This window comes from Urocitellus parryii (assembly GCF_045843805.1).
Source record: "Urocitellus parryii isolate mUroPar1 chromosome 13 unlocalized genomic scaffold, mUroPar1.hap1 SUPER_13_unloc_4, whole genome shotgun sequence".
NCBI classification, from domain to species: Eukaryota; Metazoa; Chordata; class Mammalia; order Rodentia; family Sciuridae; genus Urocitellus; species Urocitellus parryii.
The window spans coordinates 362,171-388,986 of record NW_027551772.1 but is presented as its reverse complement, the minus strand read 5'-3'; the positions used below and the strand labels follow the sequence as shown (position 1 = coordinate 388,986).

The 26,816-nt window shown below is 41.1% G+C and overlaps 1 pseudogene; it reads left to right on the top strand.

The window, feature by feature from the left end:
* Positions 1-26,816, top strand: LOC144251432 (C2 domain-containing protein 2-like; annotated as a pseudogene).

Below are 26,816 nucleotides of genomic sequence, written 5' to 3'. Positions count from 1 at the left end.
ATGACCAAGATGAGCCTCATGGGAGAAAAGTCTCACTCCATGGGCAATACGGAGAGTTCCATTCCCTCAAAGCCCCTCTGTAACACTGTGACTTCTTTGCAGTTCTATATGAGTGGTCATCTGAAGCCTACATGTAAGCACAGTGGAAACTCTTCAGGCCTCTACTACATTGACTTGGATGGAAGTACCCCTCTCGGATCAGCTCTTGTGTACTGTAACATGACAGGTATGTTAAGCTCTTCTGTGAAAGTTAAATTCCTATGGGTGTTTGCTCTGTGCAAAACCAAAATTAAGAAAGTCAAGGATTTACTGAGTTGACATGTTTATTTAGATGTGCATTGTGATTGTAATGTGGTAGCCAAGAAGTATTTTTAAAAAGTTAGAAAACAGGTAAAATGTGAGGGTTAATGGTTGTGTCCTTATTTTCTGGAAAAGTTCTTTTCTTGTGAAATAATACCAATAAGTCTTTGCTTATTAGTTTAAAAGAAAAAAGGATAAATGATTTTTTACATCAATAAACGTCAAACACTTCAGAGAATCATTACTCTTTTTTCCTATGATGATGGAGATGGAGCTTGTGGCCTCACATGTGCTAGCAAATGCTCTACAGCTGAGCTTCATTCCCAGTTCTCTATTCACTTTCTAAATTTATGAAAATGTCCTTTGCTTTCTTTTGAATCTTTCAAAAATATTTTATTTTATTCTCTGGATTTATTGAGATGTAATTGAGGTGTAATTGACAAATAAAAAGATATATATTTAAAACAGATAACCAGATGTTTTGAAATATGTATACATGGTGAAATGCTTGCCCTTGTTAAGCTAATTAGCATAGCCATCACCTTATGCCATTTATAATTCTTTCATTCTTTCTTTGATCAGACAGTTGAGATCTACTCTCCTAGTAAATAGTAGGTAAACACTACAGTATTGTTATTATAGTCACTATACCACATATTATATTATAGGAGCTTTTTTATTCTCCATATTTGAAACTTTGTACCTGTTGACCAAAATCTCTCCATTTCCTCCTTTCCCAAGCCCAGACAAGGCCATTCTACTCTGTACTTCTAAGGGTGTCTTGTTTACATCTATATAAGCACATGAATTTTTCTGGAAGTTAATAAATGTTCCTAAATCATACATACAGTATGTAAGCATATATTTATGTGCAACAATGTGTTACCTAGAAAATAATTGTGTGGTAGATAGCAATAATACATGTTGTACACAAATCCTTGACTCTTCCTATTTGATGTCTGCTTCTCAGAAGGACTAAATTATCAAGTCTAGTGAATGACAATTACCCTAACTTAATTGATGTGAGCCACAGCCTCTTTGAATATATAGCTCCTATCCATTTCTCTGTAACTGTGTCTGTGTGCAACTCTCCTCCTCAACATTGTTTCACCAACCAAAAAGGAATGTCCCTCCTTTGGGAAACTGTTTCTGTATTACCTTGGTGGTATAGAAACAGGTACTTTAACCTCTGCAGAATTTGAACCTGCACATTCTGAGATAATGTTAAGAAAAATATCAACTCTAGATTATACTAAGGTAATTATGAGTTAGCTATAATTCGGTATCCCTATTATTACTATACTGCCCTGATAGTGTTGCAGTGTCTACAAGGAGGGAATTATGCATGGGTTAACTTATGAGGGTTTGCAAGAAGTTTTTTAAAAAAGCCTGATATAGTTTATATACCTACTACCTCTTCATAGGTAAAACAAAGTCTGAACATTTTGGCAGTGGTTAATAATGTGATGTGATCAGCATTAGATTAGATACATCTTCCTGTTTGAGAATGTACTAGCAAAATGTGGGAGCTCTTGGGACATTGCTGTAGATGTGGGTTCAGCTGTTTTAGGATTTGGGGCAAGCATTTTATTATCAATACTGACTGAAACATTGCAGTGTGATTGCAGAGAGAAATGCACTGGCTTAATTTTACCAAAAGATGAGTGATCAATAAAATATGTGGGGAAACAAACAAGGAGATCTTCCTAGATGTTGTCAATGTCAGTGGTGATACTAGGCTTCCAAGTTACTCAGTGTCTTCCTTGTTTTGCCTTCATTATTGTAGATCAGGTGGGAACAACTAAAACTTTAAAAAGATAGTGGCATCCCAATTATACATTTCTTTTATTAGTTAGGTGCTTAACTATCACTGAAGTCTAGAGCATGCTAAAGATTTTCATTATTTTGTCTTGTGTTAACCCTGTGAGCAGAGTCCATGTCCACTGAAAAATCCCAAGATTCATAGAAAAGTAGAGAAGATCCCAAGAACACATTCTATGATCAGTAATGTTTTGGTGTCCAAATTTAATTTGTTAATGAATTGTTAGCAGGTGCTATGATTTGGGTCGTGAATGACCTCCCAAAGGCCCATGTATGAAAGGCTTAGTCCCCAGGCTGGCAGTGTCAGGAGCCAAAAGAACATTATGAAAGTGGTCCCTAGTGAAGACCTTCTTGTCACTGCAGACATACTCTTGGAGAAGATTGTGGGACCCTGGTCTCTTCTTCTTACTCTTTTGATTCTTGGCTTGATTACAGCAGTTTGCTCTGCCAGGCATTCCCCAGAATTGCCATCTGGCACACCCACTTGGACCCAAAGCGTGAGGTTCTTCTGTTTGTTAAGTTGGAAACCCCTAAACTGTGAGCTCAAGTGGATCTTTTCTCTTTATAAGTTAATTATCTTCAGTGTTTTACTGTGGTGACAGAAAGATGACTAACACAGCAGGCTTAGTGAGGAATTAAAAAAAAAAAGAAGAAAGAATAGCTATTCTTTGATGATTGTCCTACCATGACCCCACATCTTTTTTATACTGGCATTTGCCTGGAAAGAGCCCTTCCTTTTCCTACTTGGAGCAGCTTACTCTGGCTGGTTTTTTGTGGCTTCTAATAGTAGTTCCTAAACAGGCATGCTAGTGCCTCTGCAATGGGAAATGCAACAGCATGTCCCTTAAACTATGCCAGAGGGGGAAATGCAGATGCTGCAGAGAAGTTTATTTTGCTGTTCTTTCTTCCAACAAACAAAATTCCACAGCCTTACCATGAAATGAGACTTGGTGAACAATAAAAATACAAATACTCAGAACCTGGCTAGGTCTGCAGCCTGCCTGACAGTTGCCGTAATAGTCTCACATGTCTAGAGTGATAACTTTGGGTCTTTAGATGCTTCTTGACCCAGTTTCTTTATTTACTAAACATAAAAATTGAGGCTCAGAGAAATTCATTTTTTTTCACTTTTCCAAGATTATAGATAATAAGCCATACTTTCAATTGAAAATGACATGGTGTTCTGTTCATATCTCATTTTATAAGTGTATGCATAGTGTTCTTCATCAACAAATGATTTTGCTAAAATGGCATGTGGTAGGTTGAAATTCAGAGGTAGACACTAATAATAATAACATCTTATGTGAACTGAGCATTTGGGTTATGTCAGGCCTGGAAAGAGATCAAGCACACATGAGATTGCCTCAAGAGAGCAGAAGTCCTTCCATGTGAGATAGTAGAAGCCCTCGTGTATGAATGAGCAGACCCCCATAATTTTTTTTTTCACTTTTCAAATAAGAGGCGTATTTATTTATTTATTATTATTATTATTTTTTTAATGTTGGTTGTTCAAAACATTACATAGTTCTTGATATATCATATTTCACATTTTGATTCAAGCGGGTTATGAACTCCCATTTTACCCCGTATACAGCTTGCAGAATCACATCAGTTACACTTCATTGCTTTACATATTGATAAACTCATGTCTGTTGTATTCTGCTGCCTTTCCTATCCTCCACTATCCCCCCTCCCCTCCCCTCCCCTCCCCTCTTCTCTCTCTACCCCCACTACTGTAATTCATTCCTCCCCCTTATACTGTTTTTCCCTTTCCCCTCACTTCCTCTTGTATGTAATTTTGTATAACCCTCAGGGTCTCCTTCCATTTCCATGCAATTTCCCTTCTCTCTCCCTTTCCCTCCCACCTCTCATCCTTGTTTAATGTTGCAGACCCCCATAATTTTGTTCAATGTGATTTACTAAGTGAAATGACTACCCTGTGAATGTCCATGGGAATGAGCCTGTGCAGAACAGAAAGCTTTTATATTGGCCTTGCAGAAGAGAGCTGTTGATGCTGATGAGTGATAGGGATATCTAGATGCATCTCATAGCATCTTCCTGTGCTGAAAATATTCAGGTAAATCATGGAAAATCCCAAGATTCTAGAACTATTGCAAGAAAGACAGTCCTTGAAGGGTCCTAATGTAAATACTGATTTAGAAGGACCCGTACTTGTGGGGTCATGACGGGTGCCACTGCTGGGCTTTCCCATGGATCTGGGGTCAGAGCTGAGATCTGAAGGTGGCCATTTAGAACCTGAAATCTATCATTTAGAGCTGACACACCTTCACCTAAGTAAGGCACAGATACCAAATCATTCTTTAAATTGACCTTGCAGAAGAGAGCTATTGATGACAACAGACAAATGGACAACATGGTAGGTCCCAGTAACTCTGAGATTTAGAATAGAGATAGTAGTGGGTTGACCAATGTCTTTATGTGCCCTTGAATGTCCATGATCTAGTTCTATTCCTCCTGGAGTTTTGTCATATGAAATATAGGTTAGGGCTTAGTTGCAGAAGGTACCCAGGAAGCCCTCAGACCTCTGCCATCTTTGAACAAATTAACTAATTCAGAAAGCTCAATGACTAGCACTAGGTTACCCAGAAATGTGTGGTGGAGTTGAATTATTTTGTTAAGTTGGGCAAGAACATTTTTCTAGGCCTCCATTGCCTCATCTATAAGAGAGTTGGGCTGAATAAAGGATTTCACCCAACTCTAACCTGTGTTTCTCCCTGAATAGGAACATGGTGGAAGAACTTCTGAGAAAGCTCTCATGGGGCTGTACTTCTCAGAGGCACAATACAGTGACCAACTTTTTCTTGTAGATGCAGGACGGCTGCTAGTGATTTTTGTCAGTGAGTCCCTATTCATGATACTGAGCTTAGGTTTCTTGACCAGTTCTTCATCTGAAGATAGAATATGACAATTTACATCATCTGGACACATTGCTCTCCTAGTGTTCTCTGAACTTATACCCACCTTTCCCATCAGAGGAAATGTAGGCAGGTGTCTTCATCTCTAGAGAGGTACTGTACTTTGTAGAAATGTATTGGACTTCTTTTTTATGAACCTTTTCTTGAATCAATTTCCAAAGTGACAGAATAAATTTCCATGATTGACAGATCCATCAATTGTAAAGGCTTCATATTGTTTTTTTAATGAAATCTTTATTTTTTTCTTTTTGGGGAGGTGTACATGAGCATAGCAGGTGTGCTTTGGATATATATTTATCTGAATGCGTAAAATAAAGATGCTTCTTTGTCATCAAGCCACTTGTTTTCCTGTAAACATTCCTTACATAGCTCGAAGGGGTATTACTTGGTGTGGAAAGTTTCAAAAATTGGAAAGCAGACATAATTTAGCAAAATAAACAGAAACCAATGGACATTATATGATACAGGGTCAGTGTTGTTGTTTCTATGTGGCTTAATCAAACCAAACCATCAAGTTAAATTACTGCAAGTTCATTTGCCTGAACTTTAGAGGGTGGATTAGGAGCTGCCAGTGGTCACTGTGCGTGAGTGCAGATAGATGAAAGGGGCTCCAGCAAGTTGGAGGAACATGTTTTCATGTAGTCGGATTTAAGGATAGTTCAAAAATCCTTTAAAAATTTGTCCACAATTAGAATTAAATTTGCTGTTCAAATTTAATTTGCTGTTCAAACTACAGAGCAGCTATTTGTTGTTCCAAGGTCTCTTAAATTCTTTGGTCTGTTTGTTCATCCTTGAAAGCTAAGGACAAATTCTATGATCTCAAAATTCTCTTTTTTTTTTTAAGAGAGAGTGAGAGAGGAGAGAGAGAGAGAGAGAGAGAGAGAGAGAGAGAGAGAGAGAGAGAGAGAGAATTTTTAATATTTATTTTTTAGTTCTCGGCGGACACAACATCTTTGTTGGTATGTGGTGCTGAGGATCGAACCTGGGCCGCATGCATGCCAGGCGAGCACGCTACCGCTTGAGCCACATCCCCAGCCCCTCAAAATTCTCTTATAGATAATATTTTTTTGAAATTTATGAAAGTAATGTGTTGTGGAAATGGTGTGTCTTACTTGGGGTCTTTTAAATAATTTCACTATAAAGGGTAATCATTTAAATTGTGATTTTTTTTCAGAAGAATAGTTTGAGAGATTATTTTCAATCTTCTCCTCTTCTGTAGTTGAAGGAAAAGATTTCTTATATTTTAACCATGCAAGACCCCGAATCTATCACACTGACCACTAGCCTACATGATCTGTTCATGTACATCATTTTTCTTTATGTCAAAAACCATGAAAATAAATGAGAGTATGGCATCATAATTTATGAGTTCCTAAGCCTCACAGTCTTCTACCTATTTTCTTTTACACTGGTAAATCCTTCTATGATTGGAGTAGGAAATCAGAAAATAAATGCCAAGCTTACTTATGCAATTTTTCATGAAAATGTTGAAATACGAATTGCCCAGTGAAAATGTGATTAAAAGAGCGAAAAAAAAAAACTATGGATTTCAAGGGGGCTGTAGGAATGCTCATAGCCTCCTTTAGCCAACAGAGAGAGTGAGATGACCTCTTAAGTCTTTTTCCTAATGCCATTGAATATAAAATGGACATTAGTTCTGCTAGTTCAGTTTGTTCTGATTCTTGCTAGTTTTGAGATATTTTATAACCTTGCTCTTCACAGTCTTTGAGCCAGAGTTCTTTTCCCTGGCCCTTGGAGTTCTTGGATTTCTGGTTTTATCTGCTGCATTTCAGGCCTGTGTAAACAAAACAGCAATGTGGCTGTCAGATTTGTCCCTTGCTACATGGTATGGAAGATGAGCCAGCCATTAGGTACTCGCAGGAGGGTCAGAGTTCTGTGGGGACTTCTTAGGGGATTTCTGGCAATATTGTTTTGATATTTTAATTTTGTTCATGGAGAAGCCATACTATTGCATTTGTTCATTTAGCAGCACAAACTCTACATAACTATTTTGTGTCTTCAGTAATTTGTAATGTTTCTATATAGAGAGAAACTCATCATTTTACCAAGTTCACATAGAGGGGTGGTCATATGACTTGATGTTCTAAATAATAGTTAAGGCAACTTCAAGTCTCCCTTATTACACTGAAATATAAGCCCTTTACATCATGTAAACTTTTTAACCTTTATCATGTAAGATGAATTGGGGGGAAAGTGAGAGAAGTCATAAGTTTTTTCTTCTGTAAACATTTTGGAATGCATTTTAATTTTTTTCTAGTTTCCTTCATTAAAAAAACAGGTAATATAACAGAAATCTGTCAGAATTTGTCTGCTGACATTTGTGTCCCCATGGTTATTACCCGGAATAGATATATTTGATGCTCAAATGTCTCATGTGATTTAGTGTTGACCACAGAATGAGTTGCTGATAGCTTATTGGTTATTTTTAGTCAAAAATATTTATTTTAGGGCTGGGGCTGTAGCTCAGTGGTAGAACACTTTCCTGAGTTTAATTCAGGACCTGAAAAGAATTATTTTATATTATGTTTCATGATCATATAGGCTTTTTGTTTCTCAAATGTGTCTGTTATACATACATTTGATTATCTCAGGAAAAAGATATTCAATTTAGAAAGGACTATGCTTATCAAAAAGATAAATATTCATAACTTGTGGTATTATATCACAGAAATTCAGAAATGGACCCTTTGGCAATGTTGACTAAATTGTCAAACAGATTTCACCAAAGCTAATTATTGCAAATATATGGTAATGTAAATTTCAAATTTTAATATTGATATCTTAAGAATTCTAGTTATGTTGATCTTAATCTCAAAGATATCTGATGATTAAAAACCTTAATTCAGATAAGAGATGCCTCTGATGTTCAGACTCATTTCAGCCTAGTCATGTTCTGTTTCCTCCCTTCCAGGCCCTTTCTGCCCATAAGAACATGCATGTACTTAGTGCAGCACAATGGCTGCCATCAGGCCAGAATCAAAAGCTCTCATGGAGAAAACCCCCAGCCTGTGATTTTCAAGTACATGGTCAGCATGGACCAACTCCAGGCACTAATTGACTAGATGGACCACTGCCAACAGGAGCTAGCTTTCCACCACAGGAGGTCAAGGCCTTCAGCTCACCTTGGTAAGTCATCAGCCATTGCAGACTTTAGTTCCCAGGAGCTTGCACCAAGCAGCTGCGTATTCATGAGACTCCTGTATCCTCAGCACCAAGGCCACAGCCTGGAAAGTGCAGAAATGCTTTTCCCTGGGGACAAAGAGCCAGGGCAAGTTGCTTCTCTTTGCTGAAAGCTGTGAAGGGTCTGAAGTCTCTTCCCAGCCTCATTTGGGCAATTGAGCAATAAAGACCTCCTGATGAGGCCCTTAGAATGTAGTGTTCATACACTATGAGGGACAGTGTTGCCTCACTTGTGTTTTATCTCAGAAAAGATTGCTAACAGCATGGCTTAGTTTTTTGAAGGTGATTATTCCATGAGATTCTCTCTCAGACTGAGTGCAATTAGTGTCTTGGATAATTGCTAATTAGAGAACAGAGTTGGTGTTGTACAGTTCTTTCAGGACTCTAGGTAATTCTGTGGATGGCTGTTTGTTTATTTTTAGTCTACCCTGTACAATTCTCTTATGAGTTTTGTATTTTCTTCCTTTGAAGCCATTAGATTTGTGACTGTGTCCAACCCTGCTGCCTTGATGAACCTCTTTGGTTTTCTGGAGGCTGATCTGAGTTCTTGGAGGTCATATGTCAAGTCTGTCACTCAGCAGCTGGGGTATCCTAGGATCTTTCTGAATCTTCAGAGGTAAGACACCCATCTCTCTAAGATTTATTAATGCAGCATCTATAAAGCATGTTAAGTAAATTCTCCTTATTCATAACTCTGCAGTGTATTGAAATTATAATTAGTGCTGGGAGACTTAGTACTTATTGTTAGTCAATTGCTACCACATAGATCACGGACCTAAGATTGTATATTCCCAGAACAATGAGAAAGTTGGCTCCTGGAGAGTAAATCAATGCTATAGCACAATCAAAGTTAGGTCATTTAAGCAGAGAAAATGAGGCAAATTAACTATTAGTTAATCAATAACAATCAGAAAGAAAAAAAAAATCACCCAGTGACTCAGGGAGTCAAACATGTTTCCCCAACATGTAGTCTATTCCAGAAGCGAAACATTGCCCAGATTGGTAAAGGATTCCTGCACTAAGGGTCATTGTGTTCCTACTGATTTGCAAGTGTTTGATTGTCATTCTTTCTATATAAATATTTAAAACAACAAGAGTGACACAACCAAGTATTTTGTTGAGCTTAGGAGAAAAAAAATTTAAATATATTAAACACTTTTTAAAGAAAATAAAGGAAGTACATCATACATACTCAAAATATATGAATTTCTTACATGCGATCTCTGGAGAATTTTTAGTAGACACTTAATTCAAACAAATTCGGTTGCAGACCCATATATCTCCAGAAGCTCTAAACTGGAAATAAGATAGGCAGCAAGTGTAGCCTAAAATTCCTTCAAATCCTTGCACTAATTGGCTTTTTATCATCAATAGATGCAAATAGGTGTGCAGAACGTGGATGCTACCCTTGTGCAGAAGGAGTATTGCCAACCAAAGCCTTCAATTGGAGCCTTCCTGAGGATGCTGCAGAGAGAGCACCTCAGGATGACTGTGATACAGGGAGCAAATAGCATCAGGGTAGATGGGCAGATTTTGACATTCAAGATATAGTTCCATTTTATTTACAGAAATTTTTATGAAAAAAAATTCTCAGGAAGTACTGGAAAACCAGTACCTTGAAAAATTACAAGAGGAGACTCAGGAGCATCAAGACCAGAGCCATAGGTTAGCAATTTTTTCTTTCTTTCTTTTTTTTTTTTTTTTTTGGTTTTGCAGCTGGCCTGGGGAGAAAAGATTGGGCACCAAGAAGGTGAATCTTTACAGTACCAAATAAAGAGCCAATCCACGCCATAGAGGAAAAAGAATAAGCATGTATCTCTAAGCAATTTTTAACACACAATAGGAAATGTCAGTGTTATAAAGACAGTTTTTGTCTTCCAGCATCTTTCAGGTCTCTGTATTAGAGTTTCAGGGACACAACTATGGGTGGCTGAGGAGGAAGTGTGACAATGTTGACACAGTGGAGAAGTATTTAGTCACCGCATTGTGAATGCTAGGGTTACTGAGGACTGTACCTGTGGCTGAAGAGAATCTACCCAGGGCCAACATACTTGAGGAAGTAGAGCAGTATTCCTTGTTCATTGATACCTTTCCTATTCCTCTTCATTTCAGCCTATGATTTCTTTTGATGTCTTTTTAAATCATTCCCTATACAAATCCTGTTGGTGAAATAAATCTTGAATGGAGCCAAAGGTATTCTGTACCTTTAAAAACATTCATTTGTGGGAGACCAACCTTGCATGTGACCGGGTCACTCCCCAGCTGGGTGATGGAAGCTTCAGGCGGCAGATGTCCCTAGATGCCCCACCCTTCTTGGGTTCCAGGGATGGTGTCTCCTTCATGGGTGTGTCTTGCTGTAGCCCCATGGGTGGAGCTATGCTCGCCTGTCCCTTTGTAATATCACCCCTTGCCCTGTTTGGGATAGAATGTTCCACAGAAACACCTTTTGTGTGTCCCCTTATCTTACTGTGCCCTTGGGTGTGGCCTACCTAATGTCAGTCATCCTGCTGACAGCAGACATCATGAAGCTAGAAGCAGCCCCCTGAAACCTGACCCCTTGCCTCATTTGAATAGCTTCTCAATAAAAGAGGTCAGCACTTGAGGGCTCGAACTCTCTCTCAGTCTCTCTCTCTTTCTGCAGACCCTTAAGGTCAGAGGAGCCATCACAGCAACCTCAAAGAAAAAGGTATTTCTGTCTCTTGTGTGGTTGTTTCGCGTAGCCCAGTTAGCCTAGTTCCCCTGGAGTAACCCCTGAGCATTTTAGTCTCGAACAGAAATCCAGCATTCATTAATTCTTAATTTATAATTGAAATTATAAACCCCAATATAAACACAAAACTGTTCATTTATATGTAAGAATTTCTTTGCTGTTCAATTTATGAAAGAATAAATGTTGAATAGTTATGTTTTTAAAATGGAATTTTGGAATAATCTATGAAATATGTGTTGAAATTTCTGCTTCCTAGAGATAAGTTTACAGCACATTTTAAAAAAGGTAAAATGTGGTTGGTACTGATTTTTTGCACATGCCTCAGCCACTGGTCCAGGGCTGGGTGGTGATGAATGAAGTTGGTGTGTTTGTAAGCTGGTGGTGTTGTCAGCAGAAGCAGAGGGCTTCTTTAACAGGGAGCCACCATGAGTAGTGCTGCTGTGCATTAGGGAGAAGAGGAGTCCCATTACAGATTCTCAGTTGTGGCCTAATGGTGACAGCTGATGGGTTTGAAAGGACATGCTGAAAAGGACAAGCATTTTTTTAACTGATTTGATGTCACCTCCATTTTACCTCTCGCCTTGCTTCTCTGTGAAGGGGGAAGTCCCCATTCCTACCTGTAAGCTATCCACTTTATAGTCACCCTCACTCTCACCTAGACTGGGGATTGACAGTGTCTTTAGCATCAAGGTGAGGACCTTAGAGTTGAGGTGGCCTCCTTCTCTATGGCTGAGTTATGGTGGCCCTGAGGAAGTAGTGCTGGAGGACTGAGATATGTTTGGTTGAATAGTTAGGAGCCCAAATTCACCTGCAGCAGGAAGGAGGTTAATCTCCATAGTTTCCAAATAAAGAGCCAAGCCATTTAGTAGAAGAAAAGGCACAAACATGTGTCCCTAAGAATTTTTAACACACAATAGGAAGTATCAGTGTTACTTTAATAAAAAAGGAAAAGAAATCATAGTTTGAATAATAACTTTTTCATGGCATTTTATGATCTCAAACAGATTTTAGGTTCAGTGTATAAATTAGTCTGATGATTATTTTGGTGACAATTGTATTTTGAATTCTATTTCCCAATAAATTCTATAATTGGAATCTTCAAGTAAAATCTGTAAGTATCATGCCTGAATGAGTAAAGACTCTTTGTTTATATTCTAATAAAAGAAAAAAAAACAAGGTAACTTAAGTCTCAATATTAATATTTTTCAAACATTCAGAAGTCCATTAAAAACTATGCTGTTGCAGAGTTTAAAATGTGATCATTTCTAAAATAGTCTATATTTTATATAGAAGGGAGTAAAGTAATGATATGGGGAGGCAGGCAGTGGGGGGCCAAATAGGTCTCACCTTTATTATGAAAGGATAAAAAAAACTGAAGTTAAAATGTAAAGGACCAGGTATTGTTAAGTTTCTAAGCTACACTCAAAGCCTGAAATTCCTGTAGCTGCTAGGACAATTCCTGGGACTGCCTATTAGATAATCCCCCCTGACCACTTAGATGTTTAACAACCTGGACCCTGTGCAGCTCAGCACGTAGGCACCTCAGGGCCCAAACCAATCAGTTTGAATGTATCCCCCTCCTTAGGACTGACCTATCACTCCAGCCTGACCTGTTCCCGTCAATGAATGTACTAATCATGTTTGAGAATTGTTGTTTGATTTTCCCACGGTGTATGGTGATTTGTTAGAGGGGACTGTGATGTATGTAAAGTCCCTGCCCTCCCTAAAAAAGTGTACTTAAGCACTGCTCAACCCGTGCTCAGGGCTTTGGGCCGCTCTCCCTTCTTGGGTAAGCATGGAGCCCCATCGCGCTGGATCTGCAATAAACCCCTTTTGCTGTTGCATGAGTCGGTCTCTTGGTGGTCTCTTCGTTCGCCAGTCCCTTCCAATTATATTTGTCTTTCAGATGGAACCCCAGTGATGAGGTAGGTTGGAAGAACCAATGAAATAAACACTTACTGGGAAGCTTCCCTGCCTGATACTCAAAAGTGTACTTGTGGATTAGAGGGGGAACTGCATTGATTCTCAATATCACTGCAACTGTGATGCTGACTGGAATGAATGGCGATTTCCACATGCTTTCTCTGTGCAAAATGCAATATTTTATTGCTTAAACTATGTGCCTTAGGCAGATATTAGACAAGATAGTACAATAAGAAGAATAAAGAATTCCCCAAGAAGTTAAAGAATGAGCTTTGTTGTGTATGTTGTCATTTATCTGAGGCCTAAAATATCAAGATGGTTATTTCAATTTACCTATGAACAATTATGTCTATTTTATTTTTCTACTAAAACAAAATCAAATACCAGATTAATGTTCTGCATTCAGTGGAAATGAAATGTCAGTCTTCTTAAAGTTAAACTGAGTGTCCATGGCTAATCTTGAGTTGTTTTTTAACCTCATAAATCCTTAAGTGGCTACATGAGGGAAACTAGAAAAGTCCTTGGGTCCATAAAAGGGACATATAGAACTCAAAATTCTCCCTACAGTTGTAGGTTTCAAAAGGCTACAAACCCAGTGAAAAGGTGAACAAGGACAAATCTTTTTTTAGAGAGAGTGAGAGAGGAGAGAGAGAGAGAGAGAATTTTAATATTTATTTTTTAGTTATCTGCAGATACAACATCTTTGTTTTGTATGTGGTGCTGAGGATCGAACCCGGGCCGCACACATGCCAGGCGAGCGCGCTACCACTAGAGCCACATCCCCAGCCCCAAGGACAAATCTTCCAGTTAGCACATGAGATAGAAAAAAATTAAGTCTGAAACCTCATGTCTATAGATGTGCCCTTACATAGATTTTTAATTCAAATTAGCAATACATAAATGGTCTTAGAATGAAATTACCACGGCCACAGGTTGGTAGCACCAACAGCTTGTCATTGAATTACAAGATATTCTTACTGAGGGTCTGCCCTCCTCCTTGGAACAACATCATAGGGTTCTCACAGATAAAATGCCTCCAAGTATAAGCTCACACTCCAGTATTACAAAACACACACAAAAAGGTGGGAGGGTAGAGAAACCACAAAGGGGAGACTAGAAACTTATTCTTGTAGCAGGAATTTTTTCTGTGCTCCTTCCTAGTTTCTCATTTTAGGCTTATGACTCCATCAGTTCTCTCCTATCTTTCCTGCACCTGGTTTGTTTGTGGGAATTGCTAACAGCTGGCTTGTTGCATTCTCAGTACTTGTTGGCAAGCCTGGTTTTGCCCAAATGGGTCTTCATATCACTAGAACTTGTGCTGATAGACTGAATGCAAAGTTGAACACCTGTCTAGATAACACTACTTTGCAACACATGATGGTCCTTGATCACCATCAAATGCCAGATGTGACCAGATGCTGTTAAATTGTTACCTGACAGGGGTCTGAAGAGGTCCCTCAGAAGAAGGGGACCTCAACTCAACCCTGATAGGTTCTTTGTTTATACCAGAGAAAAAAAATTTCAGGATGTGTCATAAAGAGTCACAAACAGAAATTATTTATTTGGGAAAGCAAGGAATACACACTTCTGCTGAAGTCTGGCTGGGCACAAATCACGAGCCACTCAAGCAGGAATAAACTTTATTTCCAAACTCCACCAGCACACTCCCCGGGAACTTTCCCGAACGCCACCCACCTGGCTCCTCCAGGAACACACCACACACCAACCAGAACTCCCACCACCGGAACTTCACCAACCAACCTGAACTCTTCAGGAATCCCTGGGAGAGCTCAACAGGAACTCAACAGGAACTCCGCAAGAACTCAAAAGTCATCATCTTAATGGCTTGCTGGCGTCCAGTCTCAACTACTACTTCTGGCAAAAATGCCATGCGTCATCCCAACTCGGCTGTGGCCCTCAACACACTTCCAGGAACAGAGAATGTGGGCCATCTCAGGAATGGACATGCTTTTGAGTCTTTTTTTTAAAGGAGACTCTGTAAACAGTAAATGTGAGAAGTAGGTGGGAGTGGTCCAGCCTGGTGAGCTCAAGGTTCTTAATCATGCAGAACAGGGTGCTTCACTATGGTCTAGTTGTCATGATCTTTAGATTGACAATATTTAGTCATAGATAATGTTTGGAACATACTCTTATCATAGGTCTCTACAATTTTTTCTCTTGGCTTTATTTAGTCTAAAGAAAATATATTGTGTAACCTAGCAGTGCACATAGGCAGGAGTTATCTGGACATACAATACTCCAAGATGTTAGAAACTTTAAACAAATTTATGTCCAGAGGAAAACAAAGTTGGCAGAAATGCTGACTGCAGCCAATCAGATGATTTCTGTTATGGCACTTCCTTTTCTCTGGTGGTGAGTGTAATCTGCAGAGGTGGTAGGGTTAATCGTCTTGGGTCCCAAGTACAACCTTGTGCTAGAACCTTTTTTTATTTTCCTTGTCTTTCTTTAGGCAAGCTTTGCTAAATTAAGTTTTCTCAGTTTTTCTTCAAACAATTCCCATCTAGGTACCAGCTGTGAGAACCAGCCTGTGTTCCTTCTGGCATTTGGGAGAACTCAGACACTATTTTCTGCCCATCTTTGAGCCATCTGGGAGTAGAGAGCTGTAGTACCCAGAAACAAGAAGAGGCTGCCTTTGGAATAACTGCTTTCCACCACAGGGTCCAAAGTTAAACCACAGCTTGAGAGCCGTGGGGTGGGGAAAGAGAGGGTGACAGCAAGGGTACTACTTGGTGAGGTGGTCCAGGTGGAAAACTGTGAGGACCAGCAAGAGGAATTACAAGAGCGAGGCCCAGGAAACCCCAGGGAATGCCCATGAAGGAGTCCCCTCTGAACGCATGTCTAGTTCAGACAGAATCCTTGTGGGCACAGGGAAGAGAAGCACCCATCAAGTGATATTTTCTTGCTCTTTTACTCCAGGGTAGATGCTGGACTTGATGTGGTCAGAGACAAGATCACCAGGCCTGTCTGTCAAAAGAGGTAGATGTACCAAATTTGAAGGGAGAAGTCTATATATGGTTTGCTGGACTGGCTCTGCAGGATTCCAGTAAGTCTGGCTGTTCCTGAGAAAGAAACTCTGTGTTTCAATGCAGTGTCCTGTTTTGACTATGAACCTGGGACTGGCAGAGTAATTACTGCAACCAGACCTCATTCTGCCCCTGGAGAGAACTGGTGGATTTTTCCTTATCTGAACATAAGCAGTTAAGCCATGGGGTCCCTAGATTTCACCCAAGGGCTGGAGCAGGTGTGCCTATGCAGTGTGGAGAGAACAAAGTCAGTTTTGAAGAACTCTGTGAGTGCAGCTTGTTCACAGTCAAAACAGTAGTAACTGGGATTACAGAAAACAGTCCTTTAACACCAAAGTAAATTAATAGAAACATGGTAAATATCATGTTCAAAAAGCAATTTGAAATATTACTTGAAAGAATATTCCTTTTTTCTCAGAAATGTAAATCTCTAGTGTTTATTAAACTTTATCTTTTGTGCTAGAAAGTGAATTGCTTAAGTCTGGAAACAATATATCACAATTGTGTGTACTTTATTTAACAAGTGTTGGCAATCATGCAGTAAAAATAAAAACAATTATAATATAAAAGTTATCCAATTAAGTTGGTAATACTAGTAAAATAAAATTAAAACTGTTAATATCAAAATCATCTAGTAGGAATTGTGTATTTTAATATTTTAACTTGTTTCCTCTTCATTACAATATTATTAACATTCATTCTCATTTTAGTAAGTGATGTTTGGAGACACTGAGTGACTTGCCTAAGTCATAGACCTAGAATGTGGAAAGTTTCACTCCTGGGACCACAGCATACAAAAGAAATTTGTGTACCTTATGAAGTTTTTCTTGATGTTCGAGATAGGTATGTAAAGTGTTCCTAGCAACAGATTATGGCAGGAATATAGAAGGATGGTGGGATGGGCTTGCTTGCAAAGTTTCAGTAGGATTCCTGAGCCGAGGATGTCTGTCTGGTCAAATGGTTGTTGGCATCAAATGGTAGAGATTGTGACAACATGAGGGAGCAGATGGCAGCAACTTCCAGTACTGGACAAAGGGGGGAAGGAAGAGCTGTAGACATAATGAGAGTGAATGAGGGTGAGAAAAGCTAATGCACAAAAATGATCAGACTGCAGGGCTGTGCCAGCCATGTTCCCTAGAGAGAGCTTAGCATTTTCTAATCCCTATTCACTGTGGCTGGCACAAAATTATTTTATAGATTTCTGGACGTTAGATTCACCTGTGTGGTTTGTGTAACTGTGGTTCCACGGGTGTTAGAAGCATGGGCCACGTGTTTATGAGGAGATGGCGGTTCTGATCAGGATACCCCAGTCCAGGGAGGGGTGCCCTAGCAGACCTCTGAGTAATCACCTGTTTGGAATATAAAGCAATCCATATTGGCCCTGGAAATAATTACAATTGATTGTGTTACAAGAATGGTTATGAATGTGACCAACCTTAGAGAACACAGGGGGAAGCCATTGGAACTGTGTGGAGTTGGATGAGTCATACTGTTTACATGGTGAGAAGGACAGAAAGTATAGCTGTGTCTGGGAAAACTTGGAGGAACTTCTTCCTGTGGGAGTTATTTACAAGTAAAAGTGCTTGACATTGTCAACAGCATTGTGGTCTATGAAGGGGAATTTTTCCAAGAGATAACAGTATAGAATGCCGCCCTGGACAGGGCTGATGGCAAGAGAAGGGACAGAAACTTGCCCCCTCCTGCTTCTGACTGGTCCTTTGACTTTGCTATCTGGGGCACTTGTCCCCTCAGGAGCCTTTTTGTACCTTTTCGTTTTTTTTGTTTTTTTTTTTTTTTTGATATTTATTTATTTATTTATTTATTTATTTTTTATTGGTCGTTCATAACATTACATAGTTCTTAATACATCATATTACACAGTTTGATTCACGTGGATTATGAACTCCCCCTTTTACCCCATATACAAATTGCTGTATCATATCAGTTTCCCTTCCATTGCTTGACATATTGCCTTTCTAGTGTCTGATGTATTCTGCTGTCTGTCCTATTCTCTACTATCCCCCCTCCCCTCCCCTCCCCTCCCCTTTTCTTTCTCTACCCCTTCTACTGTAAATCATTTCTTCCAGTGTACCTTTTCAACTCTCTCCCACCCAGAATTTGCCACTTGGGTCCATGAGGACCCAGCAGTGCCTGGCCCAGGACCATTTTTGCTTTCACTCTGGAAAGGAGAGTGAAAGGCTCAGAAGAGGCCTGTGGTGATTGTACCCACACCCTGAGGGCTGCTCGTTCCAGGTACAGGGAGTATCTTGATAGGCATGGAAATAGAACTCATGCCATGTTTTCTGGCTCAGTGGTGCCTCCTGGAGCAGGACTGCCCACCAGGGAATAAATGAGACCCATGGAGCAGTGCCCATTGCTCACTATATTTAGGGCACATCATGGAGCACTATGGAGAAATGGATTCTCATCTCTCTGCTTTGGCAATTTTCTGCTTTCCCAAATGGACAGGCTGTGAGAAGAGGAAATCTGGACTGGAAGCAGAGCAAGGCCCAGAAGGGACCAGTCCTGACCTGTCCCCCTACCCAGGAAACTCTCAAATTTTGAACAGGTCACTTTACCTTGTGGGAACATATCCTGTCTGATTGCCTTTCCCCCTGGAAATCTATGGGACAAACAAGGACTAGAGCCAGGAGACTTGTTCTTGTGACCCCAGGCTGGCTCCTTGGCCCTTTTAAGTCCCGACTTCTTCCAGGTAACATAACTAGAGCTATATGTATGTGTAAAGGTCACTAGGCTTCAAGTCATAATCTGAGTGCCCTGGTCTTGGCTTTTCCACCAATTGTCAACTCATCTTTTCTGGAATTCAAGAGACAATGTTGTACAGGCTTATTAATATACCCTTCAGAAATCTATCATCTCTGCTTGAAGGATTTGCTTCCTTTTGCATTTGTGTCAGAGTTAAAGGGTCTTCTCCAGGCCTGTAGTCTGGGAACCAGGGCAGAGAGAGGCCTAGGGTGGAATGGGGTGAACAACTCAGTCTCTGCTGTCCCCTTCCTCTAAGCTGGTGGTTGGTACTGGGAGGGCATGGGCTTCTTGTCTGTGGCACCACTTAAGATGACCCCATGCCACTCTACCTTCTTTCTTGGCTAAAACATGTAATATTTTTCTCAAACATTTCACTCTGAACTCATCATGCCAAACCACTGGACAGTTACCGCACAAATAGTTCTGTCCAGAAGGGGACACAGTGCTGTTGACCCCTTCCCTATGACTCAACATGGCATAGACAGAAGCCACTACCTCTAATGAGGAAAAAAAGTGAATTAGAAAGCAGTAGACATATCAATAGGAAGAAGCCATTAGCACACAAAGAATGTACATGAGACAAAATAGTCATTCTCTGTATGGATTGATTTTTTTTTCCAGAAAGAAAACTTTTCTTTCTTACCATGTAAACTAAAAAACATGGTATGTTTGATCAGATAAAACCTTTTTGAAGACAGCATGTTGGTAATGATGGAGGTGACCTGAGATGCCTGCCCTCTTGGCCTAAGCTGGCAGGGACTAGCTGGTGGTACAGGCTCCCTGAGCAGCAAGGCCTGATTGCTCTCCTTATCTCTGATACATCTGTTATTATTAGGAAGGCTGTGGCCCTTGAGGCTGGCATGGTTACTACAGGCCATATGACTCATCATTCTCTTTTCATTTGTGTAGGAGGAAACTGTCTGGTGACAAGATTGCCTACCACAAGGGTCTGGGGTTCCGCTTCATGTCAGTTTAACTCTGGTGAACCACCTCCATGCTGATGCCCCATCTTGTCCACCAGGATCCATTGAATAACTGTCATGATGTTCTGGGCTTCGGCCATCTCATTCTCCATTCACAGTCTGCTTGTGACTGATCCCTGGATCTGGGCAGTGGCAAGAAATCTTCCTGCCCTCTGCCTTTTTTATTAGAGTTTAGTGACTGCAGAAAGTGAGTCTTCCTTTTCTCAATATAGCCTTCTAAAGGATCTAATGTTTCTCTGGCAGGGAGGGGAGGGACTTCCCTCTCAGGAGGCTCCTCCGTCTCCACCTCTGTCTTCTTGGGACTGGGACTGTTCTTTGATTTCCAGCATTGCCATACCAGAGCAGGGATCTCCTGAGGCCACAACTCCACTCTCCTCCCATGGCTCATACCTGGCCTCTATCAAGCCTGGACTGGGCTTGAGGCTGTCACTTGCATATCCTGTGATAATCTTGCTGTGCTGGGTTCTGCCTGAGAAACTTTAAGTGTAAGGCTGAGAAGGCAGAGGGTCCTCCTGTGTAGCTGGAGGGACCACTGAGGGCTCATGGCCTCAGTGGGATTCCTGTTCTGGACTTGTGCATCTCTGCAGGTGAGGGACCAGGGAGGGGACTCTGCAGGGTGGGAACTGACAATTTCTAAATCACCTTCTCTCCTGGACCTTTCCAAGGAAGTCCTTCTGGGAAACTGGTAACCTTGGCAATAGAGTCGGACCTGGAGTCACAGGGGACCAAGAGAAAGTCTGATTGTGGAAGAGGCAAGGGTGGTCTCTCACCAAGTCATGAGTCATGGGATCAAGGGCCTGGAGGTGTGGACTCAACCTGTGTCTCATTCAATACCTCATAATATTTGTTTCTAGCATCAAGAGAGTTCCCAGATCAAGGAAGGAAAGATTCTGGGAGATGTTCATCTGAGACTGATGATCCTTGGAGTATGCTAGATTGCTGGGGTTTTTTTCTTCTTTTTTGTGGGTGTTGGACTTTGGGAAAGCATACTTGACATCAAGACAGGATCCACACACATATGTGGGGATTATGCCCTCATTGATCTACATCAACTTTCTGCTCAGATGGTCTTGCAGGCTTTTTTCCAGAAGTTTCTTGTTTGAACCCATAGATATGTCACTTCTTAAGTCACACTTCCCTGGCCTCATCAAGTCACTTCCTGAATCTTCCTTTTCATTTTCCAGAACTTTTACTGAGGTGCCTCTTGAATTTCAGGATAGATCTTCCGGATCCCTCTCTGGGTCTTGCTCTGGGCCCTTGAGGAATCTTTCAGAGCACCTGGACCTCACCTTCTGCACACCTTTGCTGCTTTCACAAACAAGTTCTGAGGGCCAGGCAGCCAGGAAGGGGCCATGCTTATTTTTGGCCTGGCACCCAGAACTCTTCCTTGGGAATTTGCCCTGAGGCTGTGTCAAGTCCTGGGATGCTTGAAATCTGCAGGGAGGGCCATGCTGCTGTGCATCTGTGATGAACCTCCCTAGACTGTGTTGCTCTGGTCGCTCCTGGAGCTTGGTGCTGTTAGAATCCCTAAGAAGGATGGAGGCAGACTTGAGGGTTAGGGAGGGGTGATTGCCCTGGCGACGACTGAGAGCTGATTGGCTATTGGCTCCCTGAGATTTTTGGTGCAAAGGGAGTAAAACCTTCCTCTGTTTCTGTTAATTCTGCAAGTGCCATTCCACATGCTGATTTTCAGCTGGACTGAGAGGCCATACCTCCTCCTGGGATGTAGAGCAAATTGTTTTCTGTGTCCTCTTCTGGGGTTGAGAAGAAGGTAGTAGGTTTGGGAGAGAAGATGTGAGGTAGGTGTGGTTCTGGACCTGACACACAGGTGGGGGCAGTGTTTGGGTTAAAAATTGAGACTGCGCTACATAGTTGGGCAAGGGCTGGTTCTGGGAAAGCTGTGGAGATTCTTCAGTGTAAGATTGAACTGGGGAAGAATCAGAGACTTTTGTTAATTGTAACAGCTTTAAATTGTGCAGAGAAAGACCTCTCAGAAACCCAGGCAGTATCCACCAGGGACTCACTATGCAGAGAGGGCAGGCCCCAGAACAGCTGGCTACATTTATGCTCTAAAGAATCCACCAAGGCCTTGTGGTAAGAGAAATGCTGAGAACCAGGAAGCTGTCCTGGTTTCCCTTTTGTGTTCCAGAATGGGTGTGCAGTGGTGTCTCTCTTGCCCCCCAGTGACTTCAGCAATTGTCCTTGGTTTGAAAGAGGATCCATTCTTAGTGTTTTCCTTTCACATTTTTTTGTTCTGCTCTTTTGGTGATTAGCATCTCCAACAGTTTCTAGACATCAGGGTTGATGAAAAGAAGCCCCTAACCTCTACTTGCTGGTGTGTAGGGTCTCCCTAGAATGTGGGGTTTGGTATATTTTATAAAATATATGATAATTTGTTTTGAACTATAATCCCCTCATTATACTGTAAAGTACTCAAACTTATTATTTTGTCTATTTGGGTATGCATTTACAAATTATGGGGGTTTTTTTGTACCAGAAATTGAACCCAGCCCCCTTAACCACTGAGTCACATCCCCAGCCCTTTTCATTTTTTGTTTTGTTTGTTTTATTTTGAGGCAGGTTCTCACTGAGATGCTTAGGACTTCCCTAAGTTGATAAGGCAGGCTTTGAACTTGCAATTCTCTTGTCTCAGCCTCCCAAGCTGCTGGGTTTAAAGATGAGTGCCACTGTACCTTGTGACAATTAACTTTTTTAAAATATAAGTTTAGTCAGAAGAAACAGTGCCAAGAGTTTAAGATTTTAAGCCTATTTCTACAATTACGCCACTTAATTTTGATACATTGCTTGATATTTTACAAACTGTGGGGTTCACTGTGGAACCTAGGGACATGCAGTTTGCTTGATCAGGACCAGATTTTAAGATGTGAACTTGGCATGCAATTTTAAAGGACTTGTGTGAGAGCTACCTCTTACTTATAGCATTTCCTTTTAGGAAAATATTATAGTTTGCATCTGGAATGTCCCCCAAAGACTCTAGTGGTAGGTGCTTGGTCCCCAGTTGGTGGCACTATTGGGAGGTAGTGGAGACTTGAGGAAGTTGAGCCCCCTTGGAAGTGGGTCATTTGGGGTGTGCCTCTGAAGATTTATTTTGTCCCTGGTGCTTCTATCTTTCTCTCTCTCTGTTTCCTGACCATGAGGTAAACAGCTTTATTCTGCTATACCTTCTGGCCTTAATGTTCTCCCTCACCAGAGGCCCAGAACCCATGGAGTCCTGTGATTATGGATGAAGACCTCTGAAGTCATTAGCCCAAATCTTCCCTCCTCTGTTTTTCGCAGGTATTTTATCACAGTAACAGAAAGCTGAATAATTCAGAAAAGAAAGTATTTGATATTTTGGATTATTGGATGATCTGTGAGTGCAGAAATGTGAATTTCTGGATACATCATAATATTGATATAAGCAACCACTATGTAATTTTTATGTGCCATACCTTGTTTAGGGAAAAAGGTAGAGACTGCAATGATTTTAATTGTTGAAATACTTTTAAAAGACATTATTTCCCTGAATTTTTAATGGCTTTGTTTTTCCTATTTTTCCTGATGCTCATAAAAACAAATGGATTTGCTCATTAAATCTTAGGGTAGATGTTGACAGATAAAGATATAGGAACTGAAGCTTATATGAAAATGGGACGGCATAAAAGAGACCCAAAACAAAAAAGCAAACTAGTTTGGCACAAAGTTTACATATCCAGACTAGATCTACTAATTTTACATCCTTTAAGACCCCCAAACATTGCTAAGCACAGGGTAAACACAGCAACAGCATTATCCCAAAGTAGTGTGCTGTCATTATACACTATGAGGTAGTGTTGTACTTTGGATGTATTAGAGTTGGGATCTGCAATGTATTACAAAGGTCCATGAGGTAAAAGCTTGGTTCCCAGGGTGTTGCTCTTGGGAGCTGATGTAACACCTGTTAGATATTGGAGCTAGTGGGAAGTCTTCAGGTTTTCAGGGGATTTTAAGACCCCATTCTCTGCCTCTCTCTCTTTTCTTCCTGGCTTTGAGACTAGTAGTTTTGCTTGGCCATGCCCTCCTTCTGCAATATGTTGTCCAATACCAGAGACAAAAAAAAATTGGTCTGATCAATCATGGATTCCAAATCTGTGAGCCAGAATACACCTTTTCTCTTTATTGGTTAGTTATGTCAGGTATTTATTATAGTGGTGGGAATTTGACTAATACTCTCCAGCACCTGAATTTTTAATGGCTTTGTTTTTCCTATTTTTCCGGCACCAATGTTCATAATGAGCTAAAAAAGCTTTGTTGTCTAGATATAATACCAGGTACATAATTCAGCAGGAGGGGCTCTCAAAGTGTGGGAGCCGGGACTGCACTTCCAATTCTGAATGTGTCAAGAGTGATACCCATGCCTATGACCCTCTATTTTCCCCATTTTCCGTCATCTTCTCTAATAAGTCTCCCTGCTACTTACATATCTTTTTTCAGCCCTAGATTTCACATATGAGGGAAATTGTGGAATACTTATCTTTCTGTGTCTGGATTATTTTACTTAATATTATGATCTCCATTCCATTTATTTTTTTATGAGTGACATGATTTTATTGTTCTTTATGGCTGGATAATACTCCACTGTGTGTGTGTGTATGTGTGTGTGTGTGTGTGTGTGTGTCTGAGTGTGTGTCTGTGTATGTGTGTGTATCACATTTTCTTTATTCATTCGTCCATTGACAGACACACCTGGTCTGATTCCAAAACTTGTCTATTGTGCTGCACTTTACAAGAAACAATAAACTCTAGGGTAGTATGCTGACTTTAATCCTTTCAAAAATGCCATAGCTGTATCATAAGTAGTATTATATTTAGTATCCTGAGAACCTTTATCCGGATTTCCATAGGGCTGTACTAATTTCAGTTCTCACTAGTAGTGTGTGAGTGTTCCATTTCCCCCCATATCTTCACCAGCATTCATTTCTTCTTTTGCATTCTTGATGATTGCCATCTGACTGGGTGAGATGGAATCTCAATGTAGTGTTGAATTGCATTCCCCCTATGGTTAAATATGTTGAACTTCTTTTTTTCATATAATTATTGTCCATTTGTGCTTCTTTTGAGAAGTGCCTGTTTAGTTAATTTGCCCATTTATTGATTGGGCTATTTGATTTTCTTGTGTTAAATTTTTTGCATTCTATATATATTCTGGATATCCATTCCCCAACCCCAGCAGTGGGCAGAGCCTGAAGAAGATTAGTGCTGGGAGTCCTACACACTGCTTTCTTGGATCCTGATACTGATCAGCTGAAGGTACCAGGGGCAGGTAACCTAGATGATTGCCCTGAACCATGAGGCCAAAAGGAAAGGGAGGGCCCCCTGCAGGTCTTCTTCTAGCAGGACCCATGGTTGCAGCTCTAGGAGTTGGCAGTTGGAGAAGTCTCCATCGTGGTCCAGTCAGCCCAAGAGAAGGTGGTGGCCTATCATGTGGTGGGAAAGACACTTCAGTTCAGGGCACAGTGCCCTGAGTGGTGGGCTCAGTACATCAGCTGTATGACATACAGCTCTCCTTGGTTCATCTACAGCTGGAGCTACACATGAAAGAAGAAAAAGAAGACATCCAGATTAGGTGGTCCTGCATCCATGTGCCAGAAGTGACAATTAAAAACCAGTCCAAAGCACCAGGGGAGGGCCAGGTGGGTGAGACAAATGCAGTATCTGAAACCCTCAAGGATATTTTGAACCACTTTGTGGGTTCCGCCTTTCTGTCGTGGTTCTAAGCACCAAGCCCACAGACATAAAGTAAGCTCAGATCTACAGCACACTTCATCTACTGCTCAAGAATCCTGTCCTCCTAAACCTCATGAACTAAAACCACAGATGAAGAACATCTGCACCTCGCTGCTAAATGATCCTGGTATTTGGGCAGCGTTAACCCTGTGTGCATTGCCCAGATGAATGATCCTGTTGAGAGGTTTACCAGCACCCTAGCCAAGAATACTACTCACCTCATTTGGGAGGAAGAGTTCACCTTTGAGCAGAACATAAAGTCCAAGGATTTACACTTGCAGATTACAGAGGACTGGCAGTCCTCAGAGGGTCTGTTGGCCCTGATCACTGTGCTCTCAACCTGTTCTAGAATCAGCCATCCAGGCTGTAGATCTTCTTACTGATCAGTGGGCCCATGCTCAGCAGATCAACACTGCGCTCTGTCACTGCAGAGTTTTCTTACATAGAACCCAGTGAACTGAAATCCTGGCAAATCCCTTCCCTTGTTGCTGCTGCCAAGATAGGAAAGGATTGCATAGTGATGCCGTGTGGGATTGTGGTCACTATTGTCACTACAGTGAAGATGAAGCTTTACTATGATGTGGGGAGGGTGTCCCAGCTGAGCTCTGAGTCTCCCCTGAAGACACCCAACAAGGTGAAAGTCATTAAGAAGGACATCTTCATCCAGACCATCTCATGCCATGGTGCACTTGTCAGGAAGATGTTCTCTTCTTCAGATATGGAACTGCTGGTGTTGAGTGGCTTTGGTCAGGTCACTGAAGTTGCCATTCTGCAACTCATTGACTCTTCAAAGCTGAAACTCAAGTCATCATGGAAGAACAACACTATCATCATTTCAAGGATCTCCAAGACCTCACTCTCTCAGGTCCACAACACTGCCCCGATGTAGGACTGTGCATCCTCTGTGGACAGAACCCACCAGGAGGCACATCTGGCCCCCCCCAGATGCAGCTGTGGCCTCTGTTCACTGGTGGAAGACAAGCCAATCCAGTTCCCAGATGCCCTCGAGCCCCAGGAGAAGGTACTGAACCCCTAGGACTTGGAGAAGAATCCCCTGGCAGCAACATGAGGTGGCCCACCACCACTTGATTGATGGGACGAGCTGTCTGAGAGCTCCCTGAGCATCTCAGAGCTATGCACTACCAAGAATCCTAAAGGAGGAATTTTAAGGTGGGATGCCAGGCTGTTTTTCCTCCAGTGGCACCAGCAGAAATATCCTGGCATGAGCCAGTCACACAGTGACCTCATGTTCCTATAGCAACATGAGGGCACCTGGAAGAAGGGGGCGAGATTCACTTAGTTACTGAACAAGAAGCTACTTACTGTCCAGGCACTAGGACGAGAGCAGCATGAATGCCATGAATAG